At 44.3% G+C, this 13,175-nt stretch overlaps 1 non-coding gene across 1 annotated transcript; it reads left to right on the top strand.

The window, feature by feature from the left end:
- The first annotated feature begins 12,285 nt into the window (after positions 1–12,285).
- Positions 12,286–12,392, top strand: LOC132532490 (U6 spliceosomal RNA). The gene has a single exon (XR_009544444.1). It is a non-coding gene; the product is annotated as a U6 spliceosomal RNA (small nuclear RNA).
- Positions 12,393–13,175: the final 783 nt, after the last annotated feature.

Genomic DNA, 13,175 nt, shown 5'->3' with positions numbered 1-13,175 from the left:
TCAAAAAAAGGATTATAAAATATATGTACACACATATAAATAATTATAATATTTTAAAGAGCCAGTTAATGCAACCTGGGAGGCGGTTCAGTGGCAGGAGATCTGGATTTGTATGTGTGGGATCCCAGGTCTGTCTGAACTCTGGTTCTACATATGCTGAAGCTCTTTTAAAAGATTTATTAATCAGTGAGGGAGAAAGGGAGGAGAGAGAGAGAGAGAGAGAGGAAAAACACTATAGCATCAGTCTGGAACATGTGATGCTGGAGGTAGAATTCAGGACCTCATGCTTGAGTCCAAAACTCCAACCACTCTGCCAGCCTCCAGGACTGCAGATTGGCTTTTTTGAATAAAATCATGGTAATATTGTTCTCTTAACTGTACATATTTTAAATAATACAAAGTCTTTTTAAAATTTTTTCTCAAATATTGTGCCTGGGGATCAATCCCACCCAGAACCTTGCACCTGCATGGGACAGCTGAGAGGCCTCCCTGCCAGTCTCCATTCTGTATCCTTTAAGAGAGGGAGACATGCAAAGCACTGCTCCTCTATGCAAGGAGTCCCGCCCATTGCCTGCCTGTGATTTCACTTGCAGTGTGGAGGATCAGACCCCCAGCCACATGCTATGCTATGTTTTCTTTTTAAGAAACAGACAACCTGCGCCTATATTTAGGTGGGTAACTGGACTCAACAGTAGGCCAGGCCCACTTAAAATCCAAATTCAACAAATTTAGAACCAAGGCAAAGGAAAGAACAGTCACTATAATTTTTTTAAGACACTGGGTAGCTTCTTTGCATTGGTCTCTCTCTATAAACATGTTATTTTCAACATCTCTGTATTGATGATTGAAGTGGGTCAAGCTGACTTAGTTCTCCTTGAGACAGACAACGTGTGTATCTACATTTGGGTCACAATACCCTGCTGTATGTTGATCTTTGAAAGTAAATGAATGTGCTGGGGTGGGATTGGGAGGCAGAACTTGGAGAAAGAATCATCCTCATCAATAGGTGTTGCTACATTCAGCCTTCATATAGGAAACACCTCAAGATATCAGTATCAGAGCAACCATTTACAAGTATTTTTTCAAGATTTATTTTACTTTACTTGTTTATTGAATAAAGACAGAGAAACTGAGATCGTAGGGGGAGGTAGAGAGAAAGACACCAACAGCATTGCTTAACCGACTGTGAAGCTTCCTTCTTTACAGGTGAGTCAACAGTTATTACATCTTAAGCTAGGTATCATTTCTTCCTTTCTTTCTCTCTTTTTCTTTTTAATTTCTTTATTGGGGAATTAATGTTTTACATTCCACATTAAATACAATAGTTTGTATTTGCAGAACAATTTCCAGTTTTCCATATAGCAATCTATGTATCATTTCTTTTCTTTCTTTTTTTTGTTGTTATTGGATAGCGACAAAGAGAAATTGAGAGAGAAGGGGGAGATAGAGAGGAATAGAGACAGAGAGACACCTGCAGACCTGCTTTACTACCTGTGAAGTGACTCCACTGCAGGTGGGGAGCAGGGGGCTTGAATTAGGATCTTAAACAGTCCTTGCTCTTTGTGCCATGTGGGCTTAGCCCACTGTGCTACCTTCTGGCTCCCTTAGGTATCATTTCTAAAGCCTGTTAAATCTAAAATGTTCTTAACCTTTTGTAGTAATTTCCTGATTCATGTTTGCTTGTCGTAAATATCTTGGTTCTGTTTTGTTTGCCTTGTGGGAACTCCCATCTGTCTTTGGTCTTGGTAATTTTCCAGGGCTTGTAGTTGAATGCCAGCAAGGACGCTCCCAGATAAAAAAAAAAAACAAAGAAATCGCTCTGCATGTGCTTCGAGATAGGCTTTACCAGAAGATTATAGAGAAAGACGTGTCGACAGCAAAATACCAGAAGAATGCAGGTATATATGTACATTTAAATAAAAGAAAAAAAGAAAGGTGGGGGTCAGGTGGTAGTGCAGGAGGTTGAGTGCAGGTGGTGCAAATCACAAGGATTGGTGCAAGGAACCAGGGTTGAGTTCGTGGCTCCCCACCTGCAGGTTGTCTCTTCATAAGTGGTGAATCAGGTTTGCAGATGTCTTATCTTTCTCTCACCCTCTATCTTCCCCTCCTCTCTCGATTTCTGTCTGTCCTATCCACAATGACATCAATAACAATAATAATAACCATAATAATGATAAAACAACAAGGGCAACAAAATGGAAAGGAAAAAAATGATTTATTTATTAATGAGAAGGTGTGAGGGAAGAACTAGAGCATCACTGTGACCTATGGAATGCCAGAGATTAAACTCAGAACTTCATGCTTGAGAGTCCAATGTCTTATTCACTGCACCACCTGTCAGGACACTGCGGATAAGATTTATTTAGTAGAATAACTTAACAACTGTTCGAAGAGTCATTCTGCACATGCCTTACATATGGGAGTCCCTCGGATTGATTCCTGGCACCACTGAACAGCAACACAGACACAGCAAGCCAAGTTCAGTGAATGGTAGATCTATGCTTAGGTCTCTATCTCAAAATCATAAGCATTGAACTGAGAGGTAGCTTATTGGTAAATTGCATACTGCACATGCATAAGGCCCCAAGATTGATCCCCAGCATACAGAAGTTCTGAGTGGTGCTCTATCCATAAAAATAAATAAACGAAGGGGTCCAGAGCTTGCCCCCCAGTAGAGTGCACATCACATCACCATGCTTGCAGACCTGTTGTTGAGCCCTAACACAACATGGGAGCACCAGGCATGATGGCAGGTACTGTGATGTTTCTCACATGCTCTTTATCCCACTTTTTCTATTTCATTTTTAAAAAATTTTAAAGTCAATTTTCATTTATATATATTAATATATTTAGTTATTATCGGACAGAGACAGAGAAATAGGGAGGGGAGGGGGAGATAGAACAGGAGAGAGACAGAGAACCACCTACAGCCTTGCTTTACCACTTGTGAAGCTTCCCCTACCCCCTGCAGCTTAGGACCAAGGGCTTGAACCTGGTTCCTTATGCACTGTAATTTGTGTGCTTAACCAGATGCACCACTGCTGGCCCCCTGTATATTTTATTCATTTATTATTTCCTGGATAGAAATTGAGAGGGAACAGAAGATCTAGAAGGGGAGACAAAGAGAGACACCTGCAGTGCTACCTCACCACTTGTGAAGCTTCTCCTCAGCTGGTTGTATCTTGGGCTTGAACCTTAGTCCTTGTGCATTGTAACATGTGCACTCCACTGGTTACGCCACCTCCTGGACCCCATTTTTTCATTTTTAAATTTAAAAGGAGAAAACAACTGTTGACAACAGTAGAATTATGTAAGTATGAAACTCTGGTGTAAGTATGAAACTCTGGCGTACTAAAATACATCAATATATTCATCTTTTTGTAAAGGTCACTTGTGAGTGCACATGTTATAGTGTGAGAGGACCAAGGTTCAAGCCCCTGATCCCCACTTGCAGGTGGAAGCTTCACAAGCAGTGAAACAGTATCTTAATGTGTCTCACTTTCTTTTGCCACTCTATCTCCCCTTTCCATCTCCATTTCTTTCTTTCTTACGAAGCAAAAAGAAAAAAAACTTTTTTAAAAGGTTTCTTTATATTAAAAATGTTTTTTCATTATTCTTGACCAAGTAAAAATCTCAGGACATATAGAAAATATGCTCCGCTGTGAATAAGAAATAACTTGAATGTTTAGGCTCTCTCTGTGTGTGCCAGAAGGGGTTTGCTAAGAAGTAGTGGTTTTTAAATGCAAATTCCTATCTTCAAGTCTACCTACTGATGCTCCTCTGCAATCTGAGACCATCGCAGGCAAGGGATAAATAAATTATTTGCACTGTCACTTACACTACGGCAGGCTAAAACAAGCGTAGGGAAAGTGGAAAGGCCAAAAGTAGGGAAAACTAAGATATCTAAATCAAAGTGACTTGTGACAGTTATTATAATGCTTACTGTTATGCAGCCCACTTTTCCTAAAATGCTACAAGGTTTACTGCAAATAACTCAAAAACATGGGTTTTACTTTTGTTTGTAAAGATTTATTTATTAATGAGAGAGATAGGGGAGAGGAAGAAGGAGAACCGCAGCATCACTCTGACACATCTGATGCCGGAGATCAATCTTGAGACCTCACACCTAAGAACCCCAAAGCTTTATCCACTGCACAATCTCCCAGACAGTGGCAGCATTTATTTTTATTTTTTTTATATTTATTTTATTTATTCCCTTTTGTTGCCATTGTTGTTTTATTGTTGTAGTTATTATTGTTGTTGTCGTTGTTGGATAGGACAGAGAGAAATGGAGAGAGGAGGAGAGATAGACACCTGGAGATCTGCTTCACCGCCTGTGAAGAGACTCCCCTGCAGGTGGGGAGGCGGGGTTCGAACCGGGATCCTTATGCCGGTCCTTGTGCTTTGCGCCACCTGTGCTTAACCTGCTGCGCTACAGCCCGACTCCCGGCAGCCTTTACTATTTATAATTTAAAATATTATGATACTTTGCTCACTTAAGAGGCAAAAGATTTATACAATCTAAAGAGAACAAGAGTATACATACTTTGCTTATTTAAATGATACATACACTTTAGTAGAACTTATACATTTGAATAAAACTACATACATATGTAATTCAAAATCTAGGAAATAGAGAAAAATGAAGTGGGGGGAAAACCCTTTCCTGACCCTCGACCTTAGACTCTATCAGTAGTATGGTGTTTTTAAATGAATTTTCCCTTTTTAGTTGCCCTTGTTTAACATTGTTGTAGTTATTGATGTTGTTGTTGTTGGATAGGACAGAGAGAAATGGAGATAGCAGGGGAAGACAGAGGGGGAGAGAAAGACAGATACCTGCAGACCTGCTTCACTGCTTGTGAAGTACCTTTCCTGCAGGTCCGGGGAGCTGGGGCCAGAACCAGGATCCTTCCACTGGTCCTTGCACTTTGCAGTATGGTTTTGGCAGAGATATTTATTTCTGAACCCATAGGGATTTGTAATAAATTTTTGTAATAATATGTTTCATTTTAAAACTTGAAAGTATCTTAATTTCCATAAAAATTTCATAAAAATGACCTTTAAACCAATTTTCTCTTTAGACAGTTATGATACAAATCCTGAATAGAAATAGCTTGAGGAAAAAATTTGAGTTAACACATTAGTAAACTTGCTGGAGAACGGACTGATGAGGGTAAAATATAGTTTTTTATTTATTTTAATTTCATGAATTACAAAAGGTGGTAGAGGGGCACAGAAGCAGCACTCTAGCATATGCAGTGCTTGGGATTGGACTCAGGACCTAAAATTTAGAAGCTCTAAGTTCTTCCATGGTGCAACCTACCCATCTTCAGAGATATTTTTCTTTTGTTTTGTTCTAAAGATCTTATTTATTCATTAATGAGAGAGAGAGAGGAGCAGGGAGGATCTGCACGTTACTCTGGTATATGTGGCACCAGGGATTGAACTTGGGACCTCATGCCTGAGAATCCTATACTTTATCCACTCTACCTCTTCCTCCCAGTACCACTGATAATTTGGCTTTGATTGGAATTGGAACTACTGAAGAAGCACTATTGGGTGCTGGGTGGTAGTGCAGCGAGCAGGTTAAGCGCACATGGCACAAAGCTCAAGGATAGGGGTTGGGATCCCAGTTTGAGCTCCCCACCTGCAGGGATGTCACTTCACAAGTGGTGAAGCAGGTCTGCAGGTGTCTGTCTTTCTCTCCCACTCATTGTCTCCCCCCCCCACCCTCAATTTCTCTGTCCTATCCAGCAACAATGATAAACAAAAAGAACAACAAAAGGCGGGGGGAGGGGTGATGGCCTGCAGGAGCAGTGGATTTGTAGTTCAGGTAGAAAAAAAAAGAGAAAAAGAAACACTCTTACTCCATAAGTAAACCTGAGATAACAAGAGTCTTAAACAATTAAATTCCTTCCACTCTTGCTCTTTGTCAATTGTATGTGCCTGACGTTCAGAAATAGAAATCCTTAGAAAAGAATTTGCGGTGCCTTTTCCATTGTAGTAAAAATAGTAATTATATTAAAATGTGAATTCCTTTCTATCTCTGCACAGGTTGGAACAAGAACCTAGTCAGAAAGAATCCAGACCTACAGTTTCACCCAGAATAGTGTCACTGACCACAGGGTAGGATATGAAGTCCATGATATTAAGGTAATATTACTGAATGTGCTTACTGTATCTTTGATTTATTAAGGAATCAAATTTTGGGGCCTGGTTTATTAAGGAATCAAATTTGGGGGCCTGGTTTATTAAGGAATTCGGGGGGCTGGTTTATTAAGGAATTAAAATTTGGGGGCTCTAGCCTGTATCCTTAGGCTGATCCTTGTGCTTTGCACCACCTGTGCTTAACCCACTGTGCTACAGCCCAACCCCTGTTAATATTCTATTATCTTCCTTTCCTTCTTGGCTTGGTCCTTTTATCTTGCTTGTAAATCTGTCATCTGAACTGAGAAGGTTGAAAGAGGAGGGGAGGGGGCCCACTGAGGTGGAAGGATCCAGGGCCACATGTATGCCCTGCCCACTTCACTCCCAGGTCAGACTGGCTTCCTCTGCCCCCTGGAGCCTGTCTGTGCATGTGTGTGTGTGGGGGGGGGGGCTGGGGTGTTTACAAGTGTTTCCTGATGCTAGAACAGTCTCGTTGGAGTGTGACTGCTAACTGCTTTTTGGCAAGATACTATTTTAAATAGTCCTGGGGTCCTGATTGTGGTACACCTGGTTGAGCACACATGTTACAGTGCACAAGGATCCAAGTTCAAGCCCTTGGCCCCCATCTGCAAGGGGAAAACTTTTTGAGTGGTGAAGCCGTGTTGCAGGTCTCTGTCTCTCTCCCTATCACCTACCTTCCCTCTGAATTTATGGCTGTTTCTATCCATTAAATAAATAAATATAATAATAGAAAAATTAATTTACATGACAGAAGTCTACATCAAATTGGCATTTGAAATAAGAAAGCTCTTTTTTGAGGTCCCCTGTTACAGAGCACATGAGTGGAAACAAACTGCTTCTGGAAAGCCTGTTTTTAGTAGCTTAACTTTTTCCTTTCTTTAATTTTCTTTTGTTTTTAAACTATCTTTATTTATTGGATAGAGACAGCCATAACTTGAGATGTGATGGAAGGGGGAGAGAGAGGGAGAGAGAGACAGAGACACTTGCAGCCCTGCTTAGTCACTTTTGAAGCTTTCCTCCTGCAGTGAGGATCAGGGGCTTGAATCCATGTCCCTGTGCATTGTTGTGTGTTTAACCAAGTATACCACTGCCTGACTCCCCCCTTTTTTCTCTTGGCTTTTCTTTCTTTGTTTATTTTTCCTTTCTTTCTTTCTTTCTTGCTTTTGGGCTTATCACCAGGTTTCAGGGCCAGCACTATGAATCCACTGGTGCTGGCAGCCATATATTTATTGATTCATTTACTTATTTATTTTGGCTAAGACAGAGAGAAACTGAGAGGGGAGGGGGTATATAGAGAGGGATAGAGACCTGTTTCTCTGCTTGTGAAGTGTCCCTCTGCAGGTGAGGAGCCAGGGCCTCCAACCAAGATCCTTGCATGGGTCTTTGTGCTTTTATACTATGTGCACTAAACCCAGTGCACCCCCACCTACCCCACCCTCCCATTTGCATTCCTTTATAGGTGAGAGGAAATACAAAATAAGAGGCAAAATCTTCACCCAGCACTTTGTTTAGGGCAGAAGAAACTCTGCAAATGTCTCCCCTCAGCTTAGAGGGAGAGGGGAGTTTCTCTGCATGTGATGCCTCTTTTTTTTTTAATTATCTATGTCTGGATTGACTGATTGATTAGATAGAAAGAGAAATTGATAAGGGAGGAACATATAGAAAGGGAAAGAGATAGAGACACCTGTAGCTATATTTCATCACTTGTGAAGTTTTCCCCCTGCAGGTAGGGGGCCAGGGGCTTGAACCCAGGTCCTTGTGCACTATGATGTATGCATTTAACCAGGTGCACCACCACCTGCCCCTATTTTTTTGCTTTTAAAGAAGCTTCCACTGATTTTTTTGCATACAACTATCTATATATGCTATTCTTTTTTAAAGGTTTATTTATAAAATGGAAATATTGACAAGGCCATAGGATAAGAGGGGTATAATTCCCACCACCAGAACTCAGTATCCCATCCCCTCCCAATGGCTTTCCTATTCTTTAACCCTCTGGGAGTATGGACTCAGGGACATTATGATGTGCAGAGGTAGAAGGTCTGGCTTCTGTAACTGCTTCCATGCTGAACATGGGTGTTTACAGGTGGATCCATATTCTCAGTCTGTCTTTCTCTTTCCCTAGTGGGGCAGAGTTCTGGAGAAGTGGGGCTCCAGGACACATTGGTGGAGTCTTCTGTCCAGGGAAGTCCAGTAGGCATCTTGGTAGCATCTGAAACCTGGTGGCTAAAAAAAGAGTTGACATATAAAGCCAAACAAATTGTTGACCCATCATGAACCTAAAGGCTGGAATATTGCAGATGAAGATTTGGGGTCTCTGTTTTGAAGATAGCTAGTAGGCCTATTTTTAAAATGTTATATTCCAAAGGGATATATATTCCAAAGGGATATTATATTCCAAGGGATATATATTCCAAAGGGACATTATATTCCTACTGCTTTGTCCTCCTCTCACGCAGTCTCATCGTGCAGGTAGCAGGGATGGGTCTGGGCAAAGCCCTATTTCTTTTTCTGGCTCTGAGATTTTGAACTTTACATCCTGTCTCTAGATTTTATTCAAACTTAAGTCTGTCTCTAAACCCTAACACCATCAACACAAAATGAGTTGAGTTAGATTCTTAAAATTTATTTTGGATTTGAGTCCCCACCACACCTGCAGAGGAAAAGATTTGTGAATGGTGAAGCAGTGCTGGAGGTCTCTCTCTCTCTCTTCTCCCTCTTTACTTCCCCTTTCCCTTTTGATTTCTGCTGTTACTATGCAATAAATAAAGATAATAAAAATATTTTTAAATTTTTTAAATATTTATTTTCCCTTTTGTTGCCCTTGTTATTTTATTGTTGTAGTTATTATTGTTCTTATTGATGTCCTTGTAGTTGGATAGGACAGAGAGAAATGGAGAGAGGAGGAGAAAACAGAGAGGGGGAGAGAAAGATAGACACCTGCAGACCTGCTTCACTGCCTGTGAAGCAAACCCTCTGTAGTTTGAGAGCCGGTGTACTTAACCCACTGTGCTACCTCCTGACTTCGCTTAGATTATTTTTAAGGAATTTGTATTTACAATTAAATTTTGATTTGATAGAACAAGGCAATTCATACAAGGAAGGGAGATAATGGAGAGAGAGAAAGACACGTACAGCTCTGCTTGCTTGTCAAGCTTAACCCCACCCCCTAGCAGGTAGGCACTGGGGCCTTGAACCTGGGTCATTAGTCATGGTTATGTGCATGCTCAACTGAGATCACCACCACCTGTGCCTATTTTAAAATTATTAAAGAATTTCTTAAGAATCCCCTCAACACTATATCTGTTCAATTCCAGCTTAGGTCCATGATTGGTCAACAATTTGTTCGGCTTTTTATATTAACTCTTTTCAACCACCAGGTTCCAGATGCTAGCATAATGCTGACCAGACTTCCCTGGACAGACAACACCACCAATGTGTCCTGGAGCTCTGCTTCCCCAGAGCCCTTGCCCACTAGGACAAGGGAGAGACAGGCTGGGAGTATGGATCAACCAGTCAACGCCCATGTTCAGCGGGGAAGCAATTGCAGAAGCCAGACCTTCCGTCTTCTGCATCCCACAATGACCTTGGGTCCATACTCCCAGGGTTAAAAAACAAGAAAGCTATCAGGGGAGGGGATGGGATACAGAGTTCTGGTGGTGGGAATTGTGTGGAGTTGTACCCCTCTTTTTTTAAAAAATATTTTATTTTATTTATTTATTCCCTTTTGTTGCCCTTGTTGATTTATTGTTGTAGTTATTATTGTTGTTGTCGTTGTTGGAAGTTGTACCCCTCTTATCCTATGGTTTACTCAATGTTTCCTTTTTATAAATAAAACATTAAAAAAAAGGGAGTTCGGAGGTGGCGCAGCGGGTTTATCGCAGGTCGCACAGCCTAAGGATCCTGGTTCGAGCCCCCACCTCCCCACCTGCAGGGGCCTGGCCTCACAGTAGGTGAAGCAGGTCTGCAGGTGTGTCTATCTTTCTCTCCCCCTGTCTTCCCTTCTTCTCTTCTTCTCTTTGTCCCAGCTGCGTCCAGCTCAGCGCCATGGAGCCCTGCGGCCCTCGCCCTGAGGCCCCGTCGCCCCCACGCTGCATTGCTTAGCGTCGCGTCGCGTCACGTCACCCCCACGCCGCATTGCGTTGAGTTGCATCGCACCCATAGGCCCCAGCGCTGGGGCCCGGGTCTGAGACTTGAGCGCCAGGCCACGACTGTGCGGAGGCTCCGGGTGTGGAAGTACTGCTGGGGAGTCACGACGGTGCTGTGCTGGACAGCAGCGGCCATGTCCATCGTGCTCGGCCCATCTACTGCCATTCCTCCAATTCCAAGTAAGTGGCCCCCGGTGCCACCCATCCTGGAAGGCTCGGGTGTCGCGCCCGCCCAGGAAGGTGCTGGGTGGGGGGAGGGGCGAAGTCGGGGTACAGCCACAGAGGCGCCAGCGCCGCTGGACCCCTTACCCCGGGCCAGGCACACCCCGAAGAGGTGGCTGCGCCCCCCCCAACCCCCAGGATCCAGCGGCCTTGAGCGGGGCAGTCCCCGGATAAGGGCCATGCGCACCCCCGGCAGGGGCGCACCCGGGGGAGGTGTGCGCGAGAACCCAGACCCCACACCCCGGGCAGGGACACCCTGGAAGGGTGGCTGCGCGCCCCAGATCCCGCTGTTTTCGGCTTCCAGGAGCGCAAGCACAGGGACCCCGTCTGAGAGTCTGGGCAGCCGGCCTTCCCTTTCCTTCCAGCCAGGAGAGGGGTCCTGGGGTCCCAGGGCCTTGCCCAGCATGTCCATGCCTGCGGCTCCGAGCGCCCTGAGGGTGAGGACCCGCCCGGGCAGCTCGAGGCCGGGCAGTGAGCCTCCCGCCCACCCCAACCGCCCAGGCAGGAGGGGACCCCGGTGGAACCCACCAGCCTGCCTTGGCTTCGGGAGTGGCCAGGCCCAGAGAACTTTCCACACGCCCGCCCATCGAAATGTGCGCCTGCTGTCCTTCCTCGGTGTGGCCCACGACGAGGTCCTCGGGGGACTGCTGTTTGGAATCCTGAACCTGGAGTTTGGCCTGGGGCAACATGGCGAGCCGGGCCCCCAGACTAAGGTGAAGGCCTGGGCGCGGGGTGTGGGTCCAGGTTGGGGGGTCTCCTCACACTTCTAGAACTGGAGTGTTTTCTCTGCCTCTGTCTCTCTCGAAGAGACATGCATTTCAGAGCTGTGCCCCATGCTGGCTGGCTGGAACCCCTGTTGAGCCATTTGCCAGGCTGCGGGTTGGGTCTGGGATGAGGGTCTGGCACTTTGCAAACTGCTGGTCCGGAGAGGCCACTCCCAGCACCCCCCCCACCCCCTACCCCTTTCAGGAGGCCTGGGCCTGGCTGGGCTCCTTGTGCCATGGGGGGTGGGGGGGAGCGCCTGGGGCTCTTGTGTCTGCAAGGATAGTCCTGGGGGGACTGCAGTCCGCCTGCGCACAACAGGGCGGCCAGGGCACTGGCAGGTGGGAGCTGCAATAGGAGCTGGACAGAGCCAGGCAGGAGCCAATCTTGGAGCTGGGTAGGAACCGGACAGGAACTGTGGTTTAAAAAAAAAAAGGAAAAAAATGTTACTTATTAATACCAAAAAGAGAAGCAGAGCATGACTATGGCACATGCAATGCTGGGGATTGAATTCAGGACTTAATGCCTACAGATCCACTGCCCTAGCCATTTTGCAATTCTAGAGTATAAATAGGTTATTTTATTTTTTTGTTGTTGTTGTCACCAAGGTCTCATTGTCTCCCTTTCTTTTTTTTCTTTTCTATTCTTTTCCACTCTTTTTTAATTTTTATTTATTTTTCCTTTTGGTTTCCCTGGTTGCTTAACATTGTTGTGGTTATTAATGTCGTCGTTGTTGGATAGGACAGAGAGAAATGGAGAGAGGAGGGGAAGACAGAGAGGGGGAGAGAAAGATAGACACCTGCAGACCTGCTTCACCACCTGTAAAGGGACTCCCCAGCAGGTGGGGAGCCAGGAGCTCGAACCACAAACCGCGACCTTTCCTCCGGTCCTTGAGCTTCGCGCCATGTGCGCTTAACCCGCTGTGCCACCACCCGACTCCAACTGTCTCCATCTCTTAACACTTTTTAAATAAGATTATAATATAGTCCTAGCTTTGGTAGTACATATACTGAAATTGGCATGATACAGAGAAGATTAGCATGGCCCCTGCTCAAGGATTACACACAAATTCATGAAGTGTACCATATTTTTTCAAAAAAAAGTTTATAAAATATATGTACACATATAAATAATTAAAATCTTTTAAAGAACCAGTTAATGCAAGCTGGGAGGTGGTTCAGTGGTAAGAGGTCAGGATTTGCATGTGTTGGATCCTAGGTCTGTCTGAACCCTTTTTCTACATATGCTGGAGCTCTTTTAAAAGATTTATTAGTGAGGGAGAAAGGGAGAAGAAAGAGAGAGAGATAGAGAGAGAGAGAAAACACTGTAGCATCAGTCTGTAACATGTGATGCTGGTGGTAGAATTCAGGACCTCATGCTTGAGTCCAAAGCTCCAACCATTGTGCCAGCCTCCAGGGCTGCAGATTGGCTTTTTTGAAAAAAATCATGGTAATATTGTTCTCTTAACTGTACATCTTTTAAGTAATACAAAGACTTTTAAAAAATTTTCTCAAATATTGTGCCTGGGGATCAATCCCACCCAGAACCTTGCACCTGCATGGGACAGCTGAGAAGCCTCCCCGCCAGTCTCCATTCTGTATCCTTTAAGAGAGGGAGACATGCAAAGCACTGCTCCTCTATGCACGGAGTCCCTCCCATTGCCTGCCTGTGGTGTTCACTTGCGGTGTCCAGGATCAGACCCCCAGCCACATGCTACGTAAAGCATGTGCTTTACCCCCTGAGCCGCCTTCTGGTCCTGAGTTTGATTCCTGGCATTGCATGTACCATAATGATGCTCTCATTCTCTTTTATGAATAAAAAAGTTATGTTATGTATGTACTTGCATAACAATTCCCAGTTTTCCATAAAGCAATC

Source organism: Erinaceus europaeus, chromosome 13 (genome assembly GCF_950295315.1).
Source record: "Erinaceus europaeus chromosome 13, mEriEur2.1, whole genome shotgun sequence".
Taxonomy (NCBI): Eukaryota; Metazoa; Chordata; class Mammalia; order Eulipotyphla; family Erinaceidae; genus Erinaceus; species Erinaceus europaeus.
Note: the sequence above shows the minus strand (reverse complement) of the source record. Positions and strands in the feature narration are given on the sequence as shown.